Source organism: Pinus tabuliformis, chromosome 8, assembly GCF_031772625.1.
Source record: "Pinus tabuliformis cultivar Carrire ecotype Pingquan chromosome 8, CPIR1, whole genome shotgun sequence".
NCBI classification, from domain to species: Eukaryota; Viridiplantae; Streptophyta; class Pinopsida; order Pinales; family Pinaceae; genus Pinus; species Pinus tabuliformis.
In genome coordinates, this window is record NC_142294.1 from 2,295,134 (window position 1) to 2,313,545 (window position 18,412).

Below are 18,412 nucleotides of genomic sequence, written 5' to 3' on the forward strand. Positions count from 1 at the left end.
AAGTGAGTGTTGTATGGGCTGAAGCAAGCACCCCATGCTTGGTACACTAGGATCGATAGCTACTTCATTGAGTTGGGCTTCACCAAAAGTGAACTAGATGTGAACTTGTACCATATTGTGGTGGAAGGTAAATTGTTGATTATTATTTTATATGTCGAAGATTTGATTTTGACAAGTGATGATAAGTTGATCAAGTCTTGGAAGGAGGATCTTGCAAGAGAGTTCAAAATGAAGGACTTGGGGCTCATGCACTACTTTTTGGGCATGGAAGCATGGCAAGGTGATGGGGACTTTTTGTCTCTCAGGGAAAGTATGCCAACAAGATACTGAAAAGCTTACACATGGAGAGCAGTAAACCCATGGAGACTCCTCTAGCATGTAAATGGAGGAAGGAGGATGCTACTTTGGGTGAAGTAGTGGAAGTTATTGTTTACAGGCAGCTTGTGGGTTCACTCATGTATTTGGTGAAAACATGACCAAACATGTGTTATGCAGTTAACCATCTTAGTCAAGCGATGGTTAGGCCTACCAAGTTGTATTGGAAGGTAGCCAAGCATGTGTTGAGATACCTCAGAGGCACTACTTAGTATGGACTGTGGTACAGACGTACAGAGGGAGTGAAGCTTCAAGGCTTCATTAATGCAGATTGGACAGGGAGTCCATCTAATAGGAAGCACACATCAGGAGGGATCTTCAGTATTGGATCAACATTTGTTTCTTGGTACAACACGAAATAGAGATCAGTTGCACTCAATTTGGCAGAGGCAGAGTACATGTCTGCTAGTCAAGTAGCATGTGAGGCCATCTGGATGAGAAATATTCTGATTTGTTTGTTTTCTTAGCAGATGGATCCAACTGTGATTTACTATGATAATCAGAGTTGTATCAAACTCTCTAAAAAACTGGTTTTTCATGATCGGTCCAAGCATATTGATATCTGATATCATCATCTTTGAGATTGTGTACAGAGGTAGATTATGTTGTTGGAGTACATTCCCATAAAGAAGCAGGATGTTGACATTTTGACAAAGGCATTGTCAAGATGTAATTTCTAGTTTCATAGAGACAGGACCGAGGTAGCTGATAATCCATTTCTTTTTGAGAGGGAATGTTAAAAATAGAAACAAGAATTTCCAATTTAATTTGCACTTGAATTAAATTGTGAGTTAAAATCAAATTTTATTCTCATAAAAATTTGTAAATAGTTAACTAAGTTTAATTGACTTAATTGACTTAGGAATTTCGAGTTGGAAGTCTGTCTGGAGTCATGTAAGTGTGATTCCTAAATTTTAGGTGTCCATATTGAGTCCTTTGGAGTTGTAATTGTAGAAATTCCCACTGTAGATCACCTGATAATGCAATATACTAAAGAAAAATACAAGATCTACTTCTACAACAAACTTTGCAGAAGCTTAATCAATTTGAGCTAGATCAATCAGAACACATATAACAAAGAAGAAGAATTCATACACATGAAACACAGAAGAATACTTTGGGGAAAGCCTCAGCTAAAAACCCTGATCTTTGTATTATCATACAAGTGGAAATATGTCTGAATTACACAAAGCTTTAGCTCACAAGCTATCCAGCTCTCAGTACAATCCCTCTGCTTCTCATAGACAGTCAAAGGCTTCTCACAAACCTTCTCCTCTGCCCTCCAAGCCTCCTATTTCCTTGCGCAGTTTTTCCTGGGTCCTCAAGCTATCACCTGTGTGTAATAATCCCTCACACACTACTCTGACCTCTGAAATAACTACACAAACCTGAAGGAGATAATTCCTTCTGCATGGATGAGTTTCCTATATAGGAAAATTCCTTCAACTGATAGTACATTATCCCTTCCTTTAATCTCAATTGGGTCTTTCTCTGAACTGACATGCATGAGTTATTTATGAGAGAATATTCAGTTATCTAGAGTAGCAGTTATATGCATGCAAGCATTAACTAACTGAACTCACAATTTGTTCCTCCAACTGTTTGGAACTAACTTAACTGGACTTAACTCAGTTAATTGAGCTAACTAATTACAACTCAAATACAACTCATCCTTAGACTGCATGTTTGATTTTCTCTAACTAAATAACTCAAGATGAATTAATTAATTATTTTTCAAATAGCTAGTGAGACTAAATTCGAATTTTACTTCACTATTTTAGTTTAGGGACTAACTAAAATAGGAATCTATCCCGAACTACTAAAAATAGCAATGTTATTTTTAGCACTTCCATTTTTCATCCCTTGTTGCTCAATCCAGCACTGGTACCCGAACTGCTATTTATGGCAGTGCTATTTTTAGCACTTTTATTTTTAGCATTTCTTGTTGCTATTTTCAACACTCCCTCTCAACAAGAAAGGCATTCAACTCGAACCTGATCCTGAACCTTTGGAATGTTTTGCATGCAACACTTCTCCCAAGTGTTGTTACTCCAACAACTCTAGAAACAAAAAAAATCTCCCAACTGACCTCCCTATTGGGCTAGAAACATCCTCTGATGTTGAAGCTTCCTCTGCCACTAACAAGTGCTCCCTCTGTGACCTCTGAGCTGCTGCAACACTCCATGCATCTCGCACCGTTGCACACCTCTCTGTGCCATCCTGCACTAGTGCAACACTCCTGTGCCTCTCACATTGTTGCAGCCTACTAGCTCTGTGCTATCTTGGGATTCCTACACTGTATCTCTCTCTGCCGCTCCATCCGCATCTGTCTCTACCCACTCAGCCATTCCTACTACTCCTCGTCGGGGCTTCCGTAGCAAGGTCTAATCAAAGAGGTTTGGTACCTCAATGATCTTGCCCCTATTCCAGCCTTCTTGGGACTATCACTCCACATTGCCCCACCTCCGACCTAGAGGTATGGATGCATGTGATCCCTCTACCCACTTGGCTTGAAATTCCCCCCCTACTAGAGGTCTCTACATGAGTGGATGCCTCCACTCTGTCTCCTCTTGGCTGCCCCAGTTGTGGCTGCTCCACAACCTCCTTAAGCTACTTCACCAATCGTGTCTCCTCCACAATTGTCTGAGACTTCTTCTAGCGCTGCATGTTGAGAGGTAATGTATTTTCCCTCTCAACCACCAAGTCTCTAACCTCTGCCTTGCTCCTTAAGGCTTTGCATGCATCTTGAACCTCAAGAGTATACAAGTTCCTAGCTAGCACACCAATTTGTTCATCTTTCTCGTCGTCACGAAATTTTCTGGAAAAAGAGTTGATTTTAAATCAGTGATATCTCCCTCATCTGAACTACAATTCAGCGGATTTTTTTTTTTTGAATTTGGGTCTTTTTCCGCAAGGAATCCAGATCTACTATTTGTTTCTAAAAGTTTTGCACAAAAAATTTCAGATTTGCTTTGAAAACTTATGACCCAAAACTCAAAACTTCAAAATCTCCTCTCTATGTATACTATTCTCTGCTTTGATAACCTTTGCTCTAATACCATGTATAATTTTTCTACAAATCAGCTAGCTTTGATACCATGTAGAAATTCCCATTGTAGATCGCCTGATAATGCAATATACTAAAGAAAAATACAAGATCTACTTCTACAACAAACTTTGTGGAAGCTTAATCAATTTGAGCTAGATCAATCAAAACAAATATAACAAAGAAGAAGAAATCATACACATGAAACACAGAAGAATACTCTGGGGAAAGCCTCAGCTAAAAACCCCGATCTCTATATTATCATACAAGTGGAAATATATCTGGATTACACAAAGCTTTAGCTCACAAGCTATCCAACTCTCAGTATAATCCCTCTTTTGCTCATAGACAGTCAAATGCTTCTCACAAACCTTCTCCTCTGCCCTCCAAGCCTCCTATTTTCTTACGCAGCTTTTCCTGGGTCCTCAAGTTGTTACCTGTGTGTAATAATCCCTCACACACTGCTTTGACCTCTGAAATAACTGCACAAACCTGAAGGAGATAATTCCTTCTGCATGGACGAGTTTCCTATATATGAAAATTCCTCCAATTGATTGTATATTGTCCCTTCCTTTAATCTCAACTGGGTCTTTCTCTGAACTGACATGCATGAGTAATTTATGAGAGAATATTCAGTTATCTAGAGAGCAGCAGTTACATGCATGCAAGCATTAACTAACTGAATTCACGATTTGTTCCTCCAACTGTTTGGAACTAATTTAACTGGACTTAACTCACTTAACTGAGCTAACTAATTACAACTCAAATACAACTCATCCTTATCTCCTTAATTAAGGGATAACTTCCTCAATCAAAGGGATAACTGTTGCATGTCTTCACATAGACTGCATGTTTGATTTTCTCTAACTAATTAACTCAAGATGAATTAATTAATTATTTTTCAAACAGCTAGTGAGACTAAATTCGAATTTTACTTCACTATTTTAGTTCAAGGACTAACTAAAATAGGAATCTATCCAGAACTACTAAAAATGGCAATGTTATTTTTAGCACTTCCATATTTCATTCCTTGTTGCTCAGTCTAGCACTGGTACCCAAAATTCTATTTATAGCAGTGTTATTTTTAGCACTTCTATTTTTAGCATTTCTTGTTGCTATTTTCAACACTCCCTCTCAACGAGAAAGGCATTCATCTCGAACCCGATCCTAAACCTTTGGAATGTTCTGCATGCAACACTTCTCCCAAGTGTTGTTACTCCAGCAACTCTAGAAACAAAAAATCTCCCAACTGACCTCCCTGTTGGGCTAGAAACATCCTCTGATGTTGAAGCTTCCTTTGCCGCTGACAAGTGCCCCCTCTGTGATCTCTATGATTCTGCAACACTCCATGCATCTCGCATCGTTGCACACCTCTCTGTGCCATCCTGCACTAGTGCAACACTCCTGTGCCTCTCGCATTGTTGCAACCTGCTAGCTCTGTGTTGTCTTGGGATTCCTGCACTGTAGTTCTCTCTGCCGCTCCATATGCATCTATCTCTACCCACTCAACCAGTCCTGCTACTCCTTGTCGGGGCTCCCGTAGCAAGGTCTAATCAAAGAGGTTTGGTACCTCAATGATCTTTCCCCTATTCTAGCCTTCTTGGGACTCTCACTCCACATCGCCCCACCTCCGACCTGGAGGTATGGATGCATGTGATCCTTCTGCCCACTTGGCTCAAAATTCCCCCCCTACTGGAGGTATTTTCATGAGTGGATGCCTCCACTTTGTCGCCTCTCGGCTTCCCCAGTTGTGGCTACTCCACAACCTCTTGAAGCTGCTTCACCAATCGTGGCTCCTCCACAATTGTCTGAGACTTCTTTTGGCACTGCATGTTGAGAGGTAATGTATTCTCCCTCTCAACCACCAAGTCTCTAACCTCTACCTTGCTCCTCAAGGCTTTGCATGCATCTTGAACCTCAAGAGCATGCAGGTTCCTAGCTAGCACACCAATCTGTTTCATCTTTCCCGCCGTCACGAAATTTTCTGGAAAAAGAGCTGATTTTAAATCAGTGATATCTCCCTCATCCGAACTCCAATTCAGCCGATTTTTTTTTTGAATTTGGGTCTTTTTCTGCAAGGAATCCAGATATACTGTTTGTTTCTGAAAATTCTACACAAAAATTTTCAGTTCTTCTCTGAAATCTCGCGGCCCAAAACTCAAAACTTCGAAATCTCCTCTCTATGTATACTGTTCTCCACTTTGATAACCTTTGCTCTGATACCATGTAGAATTTTTCTACGGATCAGCTAGCTCCGATACCATGTAGAAATTCCCACTGTAGATCACCTGATAATGCAATATACTAAAGCAAAATACAAGATCTACTTCTACAACAAACTTTGCAGAAGCTTAATAAATTTGAGCTAGATCAATCAGAACACATATAACAGAGAAGAAGAAATCATACACATGAAACACAGAAGAATACTCTGGGGAAAGCCTCAGCTAAAAACCCCGATCTCTGTATTATCATACAAGTGGAAATATGTCTAGATTACACAAAGCTTTAGCTCACAAGCTATCCAGCTCTCGGTACAATCCCTCTGCTACTCGTAGACAGTCAAAGGCTTCTCACAAACCTTCTCCTCTGCCCTCCAAGCCTCCTATTTCCTTGCGCAGTTTTTCCTGGGTCCTCAAGTTGTCACTTGTGTGTAATAATCCCTCACGCACTACTCTGACCTCTGAAATAACTGCACAAACCTGAAGGAGATAATTCCTTCTGAATGGATGAGTTTCCTATATAGGAAAATTCCTCCAATTGATAGTACATTGTCCCTTCCTTTAATTTCAACTGGGTCTTTCTCAAAACTGACATACATGAGTTATTTATGAGAGAATATTCAGTTATCTGGAGAGCAGCAGTTACATGCATGCAAGCATTAACTAACTGAACTCACAATTTGTTCCTCCAACTATTTGGATCTAATTTAATTGGACTTAACTCGGTTAACTAAGCTAACTAATTACAACTCAAACACAACTCATCCTTATCTCCTTAATTAAGGGATAACTTCCTCAATCAAAGGGATAACTGTTGCATGTCTTCACATAGACTGCATGTTTGATTTTCTCTAACTAATTAACTCAAGATGAATTAATTAATTATTTTTCAAACAGCTAGTGAGACTAAATTCGAATTTTACTTCACTATTTTAGTTCAGGGACTAACTAAAATAGGAATCTATCCCGAACTACTAAAAATAACAATTCTATTTTTAGCACTTCCATTTTTCTTTCCTTTTTGCTCAGTGCAGCAATAGTACCTAAACTGCTATTTATAGAAGTGCTATTTTTAGCACTTCTATTTTTAGGATTTCTTGTTGCTATTTTCAACAGTAATTAGATAACTCAGTTCAACTAAGTTATATTCAATTAAACTAGTTCTAATTGCTGGAGGAACTAGTAGAGGTTTAGTAGTGATTTAGCACCAGTGCACCCTCATTGCCACACCAGTTAATTGAAGATTCACTCTCAAATAACTCAAGCATGTCAATTCAGAGTAAGACCCAGTTGAGACTAGACTGCAAGGACAGTGTACTATCAGTTGTATGATTTTCCGAGTTGTACATATCATGCATGTCAATTCAGAGGAAGACTCAATTGAGACTAGACTGCAGGGATAGTGTACTATCATTTGTATGATTTTCCTAGTTGTACAGATCATGCATGTTGTTGGTTCACTAAGATGTCTTTTTACAGGCAATCTTTATTCCTACATTAATTGTCAACCCAAGGTAAGTCTTTTTATCTTAAGAGTGTCAGCACAATCTATGCAGTGAATTTAGAGGTTAGTTAAAGGTAAATCATTGCAATCACTAATAACTATCTCTTCAACTCAATTCACACAACTCTTAAAGAAATAACTAAGGAAGAAATGACTCTAAAAGAACTCTTAACACACTCTGCAATTCTATCTACTTATTCCAAAATCAAATGAATCTAAATGTGAATGCAAAGAATCATGCTTGGCAACCTTCAAATAGAATTAAAACTAACTCACTCAATCAAGAAAGAGAATTGTAACAACTGAATAGCAATGTTAATCTATAGCAAATCAGAATTGAACAGCAAATCCTAATTGAACGGCAATCTTGATTGAACGGAAATTCCCAATTGAACAAAAATTGAGAATTGAACAGCAAGCAAGCAAATACAATAAATGATTTCTAAACAACAACTATTCTCTGTAAGCAGATTATGGAAATCAATTAATACTATCTCTAAGATCTATGATATCATAACTCAGAATGAACAACAATCTACTACTGAAACTAATATAACCAATCAAATCAAAGCATTACTCAAATACATCACACGACCAAGTATGAATCGAAATGAATAGAAATATGAATTGGAATCGTCAATCCTCACAATAAGTGAAATAATATCAACTGAACATTAACAATAAATAAAGATTCAAATGGAAAGATTATAACACAAGAAAGCAGTACAACTTCTCTTGACCGGGCCTAGAGTTGCCAAAAGTGTTCACTAAGGAATACTCAGAATATAAGTGAAGATCAAACGCAGTCTTTCTTCATTAATATAAGTAACCAAATTACAGTTGCACTAAGATAACAATATTATCTATCTCAGAAAGAATAATTATAAATTACATAAGTCTGGACTAATCTTCGTTGCCTTTCGACCTTATATATAATAGTAGAAGAGTAAACTAGATAAAACGGGATCCTTAGGCTTAGGGGATCCTGAGGATTTTGCAATACATAATCTGATTCTATCATGAAATAGTATTGGTCTTCCTAGTCTCTCGTTGCCTTGCCTATTTCAGATGTTGTCTTTCCCTTTTACGACCTGGTGCTTCTCTGTCAAGTGAACGACTATTGACCAATCCGTGTCTTCTACACACAAGGATAGTAAAAAGTCAGTTTCTTGTGCTAGATTTATCTAATTTGTTACCAAGTGCTTTCATCCAACTTTAACTGTAATTTTATTTATTTCAATCCATAAACAGAGATAATCATGTAAGGATAAATACGAAATAAAGCAATTACTAAGGAGAAAATATACCTTTTTCTTGACCCAACATACTCCCCAGCTTACCTTGTTGCATGTCCTCATGCAATTAAATAGTTGATGTGTAGCTGAGTTAGGGAGTAGGTAGGATATACCTCCTCCTTATAATGTCTGAAGCCATTTTTCTTCTTTAATATAGCAAAAGCCTGGGTAACATCTTGATCCTTCAAGGTGTAATCATAGCGTTAGTTATCTGGAGGATACCATATGATTGGAGTCCTATACCGACATCCTATCCATTCAGGTCCCATAGTCAAAATCATGTTACTGTATTTATAGAAATGAGAGGAAGCGGATTTAAAGTTCTGATATCCAAATGGTTCTTGATTTCTAATAGTAATGCTAGAGGCTTCCTACCTTTGTCTAGATGCAAACAAGGGTTCCTCCTTAATCTCTTGGAAGTAGTCCTTTCCAGCTTGTATAACATCTGTATGAAATGGCCCCAATTGTCCTATAACACCCTCTCGCTTCATGAATTGTTTTTGTTTACTCAAGAGCTGCAGGGGTTTGGTTGGTTCCCCTCTTACCCATAGGTCAATTCCTTCTTCATACCTCCTAAAAGTGTTGTGGGCCTTGACCCACTTGAGTTGATTAGTAGCGAAAGAGAGAAATTTCTGGAGTTGTACATCACCTATAAAGGGGCCAAGGTTGTTGTCCTTGTCGTCTTCCAAAAAGAAATTGTGCATATAAAGCTCACAAAGGAGGTGTTGTACTTGCTCGTTCTGTTCTCTAAAGCATTTGACAAAATCTAGGGTGGTTTTGATTTCCAAAGGCTTACTAGCCTTAGCAGCTTTGATTTTCAACAGGAGGAACCTTTCCAAGAGGAATAGGGCATAATTTGTAGCAGGGGCTCTACATGACAAGGTGTCTGAATAAAGAGAGCAGACAGTTTCCAACTTCTCTTTAGCCCTCTATAATTTCTCTCGTGCTTTCTCAACCTTTTTATGTTCAGCCCTGAACTGAGCAAAGGTCTCATCCTTAGTTATGGTTAGTGTCGTAAACTTTTTCTTTAATTCCTTATGTACCCTCAGGGGTACTACCTCCTCCTTGTGCTAGGCTAATTCTTGTTGAACCTTCAGTAGTTCATTCTGTAGTCTGCTAATAAATGCCTCCCTGATTAGGGGAATATAAGCAGGTGTCTCTTATGTTTGGGTTTCTCCTTCTTGGGTCTCCATGGGATCGATCTAAACAATAGCTTCAGCTACCTCTTGAATCATGCAATGACCAATTGGAATGTCCTCTTCAGCATCTGTTTGAACAACAGTATCTATGGTAGGGTGGTCTGTTTGGGTCTCCCATGAGAAAACATAGGGGTCCTCGGTTTGCATTTCAGTGTCTTCTACAAGGCACGACTCTGTCTGAGTTTCCTTTGGACAAGCCAAAAGATCCTCAGTTTGGGTCTTAACATCCCTTCCAAAACAATGTTCTGTCTATGTGCCTATGGTCTCTTTTTCTACTTTCAAACTCTTGGCTCTAATGGCCTCCTTTAACCACTGCCTTAGTTGCCCAATTATTCGCTTTTGTTTCCTATACTTCTTAAGAACTTTTCTAAGCCTGTCCCTCTAGGACTTATTTATCCTGGGACTTCCAACCGGTGATGGGTTAACTACATTGTCCTCTGGTTCCTGTATAGTTGGTAATGTGTCAACATCAGGGAGGGTTCCATCTGGAACATTATCTCCCAATGGAGCTTCAACTTCTAGCTCCGCTTTATCATGGATTTCTCTTTCAGAAGATCCCAATACAACGGTTTCTCCTGAACAATTGTCATTCTCTAAGTTTCCTTCTGTGTAGGCCTCATCCTTAGGGGACTTAGAAAAAAGAGTATTACCTAGTTGATTTTCATCTACCAGGGTTTCATCTATAGGGTTTTCTTCAACTGGGGGGTCCACTGGACTTGTGTCTACTGCTTGATTTTCTCCTCTAGTGACATCTTCTTCATGTACCCCCGCTTCAAGGGGTTTTTCCACAGAAGGAATTGATTCCCTCTATTCTTCCACAGAAACACTGAATGGCAGGGTTTGCTCAGTAGAATAGTTGGGGGTGCAATTTTGTTCTTCAGCATTCCTGGATTGTTCTTTACCTTCTCCAAATATTCCCATGTTTTCCAATACCCTGGCCACTTCCTCCTCATAGTCTTGCAAAGGGGAATTTTGCAAACTTGAAAGTCATGTGCAGGATGGTCCAACCTCATCTTCTTGAATTGGGATACTTCGATGGGTTCTCACTCATGTAGAGCACCTATGTTTTGATGGGTTCAAGGGCACAGAGGAATTCTTTCTTTTCAGTGTCTTTCTTGGACCTGGGGTTCTTGGACCTGGGGTTCTTGGCCCTTGTTGCTCTATTACTTTGTTTGCTAGGGGTGGAGCCAAAGTAGGATTTATAACATTATCCCAAGTTAATTGTTGCTGGGCCAGTTTGTTCATAATAATTAATTTAATCAATCAGTGATGATTGATTACTTTTTGTGGGTCCTTAGTTGTCCTAACTTGACAGGTGACATCATGTAATAGGGAATTCAAATAAAATGGCAAATTAACTGAAATTTTCTCTTTTAAAATGGCTAGAAGTTTTAGTTGGCAAGGCTTTACCACATTGTGTTGACCGTCGCAGGTAATGTACCTTTTCACGATGACGACCAATTCTTGCCACGGCTACCTTAACATCGAAGGATGGATCCCTTTTCCTGTTCGCACTAGTTGCTCTCCTGGATCCTAGAATACTTCAATCGCATTGTGCAGAAGGACATGTTTTTCTGTCCATTTGGTTCCTTCAGCCAGAAGTCCAGTGACTTCGGCTATGACCGCTTCAGAAACTGTTATACTTCTACCTCTGACTATGGTGTTGCCATTCTGCAAATTCTGTAGAAATTCCAATGTCAGCTCCTCATGAAAATCCTGTAACCTATTCAGATATTGCAGTCATCCTGCGCACTTGAGAATTGCATGAGCTTGATCTGATACCATAAGCACTGGCGGTTCATTCCGGATAGCTCTTCCTCCCATGGCTATTGTACCTGTAACTGGTTTGCTTATATGCAATTGTTTTACACTTCCACAATTCAAAACAGCAGCAGAAAACGTTACAACAATTAACAGAGAAATGACGATGTTTTGGGAATTAATATCATATTTAGTTAAGTCATTGGTCCCGTCAACCACACTTAACACAGGATCATGAGTCTACATGCCAGCCATAATGGTTTTCATCCTTTCCCCAATCAGAAATACTTGCTAATTATTACTCATTCATAATCATCATATAGTCCTTCCCCGGAAGGTAATTCAAATGATTATCACACAATTATTCATAACTGTCACACATGTTGTGCGTATGCAGGCCATCCCCCCTCTAATGAGAAAATGGCATCCACGTCCTTTCAGCATGTGAAAAGCAAGCGAAAGCATTAACAATACATAAATGCCGGCAACCAATCCCAAAAACAGCGTGTTAATCAATAAAGCAATTAAAGCAATACATGTCATTGGATGTGAAATGGTTGAAAAGAAATTAAAATAGAGATTTTAATGCATTATGTCAAAAGATTTTCACCGTAAGTGGTATTAATGACAAAGGCATAATCAACGGTATATATTAATGACGGACGTAAAATGATTGGACAATTTAGAATATAATGAATATATGATAGAAGTTACCATGCAGATCGGCTTGTAAGAGTGTTGTTCAAATGGAAACTCCCTTTAGAAACAAATCCATAGGTGATAAGAGCTTAGAGAACATTTGGCAATGTAAGATGATACCTCAATACCATAAGCAGAGCCGTTGCTGCCAGCAGGCATTCATAGCCTCGACAGGGTTGCTTTTTAACCCCACAAATGAGCCAGAGTCCTCCTTTTAGAATGTAGATGGTTCTTCTTTTTCTTGTCATAAAGAGACCACTATGCTGGCATGGTGACTAGATGACCATAGTGCCATTCACCAAGATATAACAAAGTGATCAGGCTGGCTCGTGATGAGACCCCCTGCCCTTCTGACAGTTTTAAGCATTAAGAAGGTCATTACCTTGGTTTGGTAGCCAAATTGGAATGTCACTTGTTAGATCCTTATGATCATGGTAGGCTGGCTCGTGATGAGACCCCCTATCCTTTTTAAGACAATGTTTGATTCATTTTCACATCTCATTATGTCCATTTTTCTAGTGGAATTTTTATTTGTTAAAAAGAGGGAGGCTCATTTGCTCCTTAAGAGTCAGGGATGGTGTAAGAAGTAAGAAGATGCCAATGAAAGTTTATACTCTTACCCCCATATCATCATGTCAATGAGATTTATCTAGTTGATAGTGTAAAACATAAGCCAACATGGTTTGAAAATAATGAATCATTTTATGATGTGTCCAAAGAAGAGATGTTTAGTCAATCATTATAAAGATACACCATATCAGCTTTTGAACAAAGATAACCATCAAAAGGCTTCATGAGTCATAATGGTATTGTCATTACTATTTTTTTCTTATATCAAGCACAAATCCATTCAAATGGTGTTTATTCACAATACAAAGGAGAAAAGAAAGAAAAGATGGCATCATGACCGTTAAGAAAAATTCACGATTTATTCTATTAAAAAGACAAAAAGTGTTGTTCAATCGATTGAACAGCAATCATTCAATCGTTTGAACAGAAAAAATCGCAAACAAAAGTGATGTTCAATCGATTGAACAACAATCGTTCAATCGTTTGAACAGCAAAAATCACAAACAAAAGTGTTGTTCAATCAATTGAACAACAATCGTTCAATCGTTTGAACAGCAAAAACAAAAATACGAAAGTGTTGTTCAATCGATTGAACAACAATTGTTCAATTGTTTGAACAACAAAATCAAAATGAATGTAGAAATTCTGCAGATTCTCTACAAATCTCGCTCTGAGACCATATAGAAAATCTGACTGTATATTAACTTGATAATGCAATATAACTAAAGCAAAATACTTTAATCTACTTCTACAATCAATTAGCGGAAGCTTAAAATATTTGAGCAAGATCAAGCAGAACACATATAACCAGAAGAAGAATCAATGCACATGAAACATAGAAGAATACTCAGGGGAAAGCCTCAGCGAAAAACCCCACTATCTGTATTATCATAAAAGGTGGAAATATCTCAAAATTACACAAAACCTTAGCTCCCACAGCTAGCCAGCTCTCAATACAATCCTCCTAGATGCTCATAGGAACACAAGGCTTCTCACAAACCTTCTCCTCTACCCTCCAAGCCTCCTATTTCCTTGCACAGTTTCTCTCGGGTGATCCTCTTGTTACCAAGTGTAACATTGATCACTCACACTGATCTCACACCCTATAAAACTGCGCAATCCTCAAGGAACCTTACCTTGACTACATGGATGAGTTTCCTTTATAGGAAAACACATGCAACTGATAGTAACCTGTCCTTGACATTTAGTTCAAATGGGTTTTTCTCAGAATAGACATGCATGAGTTTCTGATAAGATAATCTTCAGTTATCTAGAGTACACTTGTTGAGTGCATGCATGCATCAACTGACTGATAACTTGCAATTAGTTCCTCAAACAGTTTGGAACTAATTTAACTGGACTTAACTCAGTAAACTGAGCTAACTAATTATAACTCAATCTTATCTCCTTAATTAAGGGATAATCTCCTTAATTTAATAACTCTTGCATGACTTCAGAAAGACTTCTAACTTGAATTTCTCCAACTAATTAACTCAAGATGAGTTAATTAATTATTTTTCAAGCAGCGGGTGAGACTAAATTCGAATTTAATTCACAATTTTAATTCAAGGACAAATTAAAATTGGAATATACTGGATTCTATTTTTATCATTTCTTGTTGTTATTTTCAACAATGAAAAAGTGTTGTTCAATCGATCGAACAACAATCATTCAATCATTTGAACAACAAAATCAAAAAATGAAAATGTGCTGTTCCATCGATTAAATGACAATCGTTCAATCATTTGAACAGAAAAATCAAAAAACGAAAATGTGTTGTTCAATCGATTGAACAACAATCATTCAATTGTTTGAACAGCAAAATCAAAAAATGAAAATGTGTTGTTCAATCGATTGAACGACAATCGTTCAATTGTTTGAATAACAAAATCAAAAAACGAAAATGTGATGTTCAATCGATTGAATGACAATCGTTCAATCATTCGAATAGCAAAATCAAAATGCAAAAGTGTTGTTCAATCGATTGAACAACAATCGTTCAATCGATTGAATAACACTTATCAAGCACACAAAGCAATAAAAATTCTCATATTTACATGGTAATGTCTATTCTTAATTGCAACCAATCAAAAAGAGTATATACATTATTTACAATTTCTAACGAAATCTCAATTTTTTGAAAGAAAAGTTGTTGGGTCATCACTCCCTGCAGCTAAGATTTGCATGGAGGGGTCCTCGCGTACCTGCTCGTAGAAAGACTCCTTGGTGAGAGGTTTCTGATAGAGGCATACTCGGTGCCCGTTCACCTTAAAATAATGGCCAGATATGTCAATGGTAGCAAAGGTAAGAGTACCATTGTTATGCACTTCTTGAATCTCATAAGGGCCGAGCCATCTTGTTTGCAACTTGCCCAGGAAATCTTGGAATCTGGAATCATAAAGCAGTGCCCAATCCCCTTTTTGAAACATTTTCTTCTTGATAAGCCTGTCATGCCATTTTTCCCTTTTTTTTGAATAATTGCAGTCCATTGCAAAGCAAGCAGTCGAGCCTCGTCTAGTTCATAATCTGCTGGAGTCACTTGGTATGGGCTTCTGTTAGATCCAACCCTACTTCCTGGGCCATCCTTAGAGTCTTTATTTCGAATTCGATCGGAAAAATAGGTTCTTTTCTGAACACGAGCTGGTATGGAGAGTATCCAGTAGTATTCCTCCAAGTCGTGTGATAGGCCCACAAGGCCTCTAGCAGTCTAGTAGCCCAGTCTCGCCAATGTGTTGAGACTGTCTTGGTCAGAATCGCTTCAATGACCTTATTGGTGCTTTCGACCTGCATGTTCGCCTATGGGTGATATGGGGAAGTGATCCTATGCATAATATGATGATTCCTGAGAGTGGCAATAATCTTATGTCCTGTAAATTTCCCTCCCCCATCTGTGATCACTTCTCGCGGTAACCCATACCGCATAAACAGTCCAAAAAGGAGTTAATCACAGCTTCCACTGTGGCTCTTGGTAAATCTACAGTTTCCACCCATTTCATCACATAATCCGTGGCAACCAGTATATAGGCCTTCTGATTGGATGGTGGATGGAATGGGCCAACAAAGTCTAATGCCCACCTTTTGAAGGGTTCTATGACTAGCTGGGGTTGCAGAGGCATTTCATCAGATTGGCCAAGCCTGCCCATCCTTTGACAGCTATCACAAGCCTGGGCATATTTCTTAAAATCCTTAAAAATAGTGGGCCAATAATAGCCCATCTGTAATACCTTATGCCTTGTCCTTCGATCTGCAAAATGTCCCTGCAAGGCTCGTCATGGCAATCTTTTAGGATTTCATGAATCTCATCCTCATAAATGCATCTACGTATACACATGTCGGCACCTGTGTGAAAAATATATCTACCTATCCAAGAGAATCGGGCGTTGCACTGAACAATCAGCTTCCTTTCTCTTGTTGTAAAATGCCTAGGTAGATTCCCGATTGCTAGATAATTTTCCACATCTGTGTACCATGGCGTCTTGACTGCCATGGCAAATAGATGTTCATTCGGAAATTGGTCGTCTACTACTAGTGGAGCATTCACCTTCGGGGTTTGTGATAAAAAGTCAACAATTGGGTTTTCCTTCCTCGGACGATCCTTGATAGTAATATCGAACTCCTGCAAAAGCAATAGTCATCGTGTTACTCGACCATTTGTGATAGGTTTATTAGCTAGATACCAAATGGCAGAGTGATCAGTGTACAGAAAGACTAGGTAGCCAGTTATATAGTGTCTAAATTTTTTTATTGCGTAGATAACAGCTAAGAATTCTTTTTCTGCCACTGTATAATTAAGTTATGCAGAAGTGATATTTTTGCTAATATAATATATAGCATAAGGTTTCTTGTTCTCCTCCAGGCCTCTGGGATTGATAGGTATTTTCTTGCCAAACAGGAGTAAAAGGAGAATTTGGCCAACCATTACACGAAAAATATTGTGTTGGCCAGGATGTCATAGGGAATGGATGGGTTTGCCAATTTTTGTAGGGTGATTGGCCCTACCATGTTATCCCAAAGTTCTGTTGTTGATTAAATTGTGAAGAAGGAAATAAATGGGATGCGTCTTGTGACATACCTGTAGGTTTAGCCTACCGCTATCGACGTTGGTTCATCTGATATACCTACTCTGTTTCTTCTTCTGCTTCCTTGAATACTGCTTTCAGACCCAACAATGATGGACATTGTTGAGTGGTGTGCTGTTTAGTACAGATAGCGCATGTCTGCACCATGTCTAATGGGCATTCCTGTTGGCTTTGCTTCTTTTGACAACGTGGATAGAAGATGGCCAAGTTTTTTTCTTCTAAGGCTTGTTTTTGTTTAGCCTGTAAGATGTCCAGCTACGTTGTAAGAGTGCCAAGATGTTTGTCTTAAAATCTTCCAGGAGGTTACCGATTTCCATCCGTGTTACGCCTCCACTGTGTGGTTTGCTTCCCCTGCTCATGGGATCTCGGCTTCCTGTTCCTGTACGTGTGCTTCCTCGCGAACACTTGATACACAAGTGAATGATTTCATCATAATCTTCCTGAGAAATATCTCCTTTTCCCATTAAATTTAGAGTTTCTACCCATTCCTCTTTCATTCCTTTAATTAAGATAGCTCTTAGGACTTCTTTTGGTAAGGCAGTGTGTGGAGACCTCTACAAATTATAATTAAACCATTCTACATATTCTTCTAGTGTTTCATTATCTTTTGCAGTCATCTTAAAAATTTCATCTTTCAGTTCCCTAGTCTTACAAAATTCCTGGTATCTTTTGAGGAAGGAGGTTTTCATCTCGTCCCAAGAATTAATAGTTCGCCCACCCAGACCCATGAACCATCTTAAGGCTACTCCTTTCAGAGTGGAAGGGAACAACTTTAGCTTTTGGGGGTCAGTGGTGTAGTCATACCCTCTACAAAGGACATCAAACTCAAACAGGAAAGCATCGGGATCCTTTGTGGTCATCCCATGGAAAGTTGGGATGCTCTGGAGAGGAATTACTCTAATGTCGAGGTTTGAACTTGAGGTGGTTGATCTGCCATTTGGTAAAAGATGTGCCAATAACCTTCGGGGATTTCAAGGGGTGCTTTTTGAGTAAGCAGAGGATTAGAAACCCGAGCTAGCTTTGCAACACTACCTAGATCTAGGATCACAGGAGATCCTTGTTCATACAATTGTGGTTCTGCCTTAGCAGTCCCACTGGTTTCTCCTTCTCCTTCTCTTAAGTTACAATATTTTCCCTCTTATAGAGGATCAGAATGTAAACTTACTGTAGCTTGAAGACTCTGCTATGATCCTCCAACTTGGCTTTGAATCTCAGCGTAAGCTACAGATGGTGAGCCTGTTGCTTGAGGGATAACAGTAGAACTTTTTCCAAGTACTACCTAGAATCCTACTGACTCTTGAGACTTTGCTTTTCTTACGATTTCATCTATAAAGGTCGTTCTCCCAAGGTTCACCGATCCTTTTTGTTTTTTGGATTTAGGTGAGGGGTTCTACTCTTTTCCTATCTTTCTATTCCTAGTCATTCATAAAAACCAATTCCTATTTAACCTCTAAGCTTTTGCTGAAAAGCGGGCTGGTAAGCAAGCACTTTACTTGCTAGGTATGCAGGTTCTTACCTTCCGTTTTTAAAATCCAATTCTTTCATAGCAAGATAAAAGAAAATCACTTGAAACACTCTCCCCGACAACGACGCCAAAATGTTGGTTCACTAAGATGTCTTTTTATAGACAATCTTAATTCCTACATTAATTGTCAACCCAAG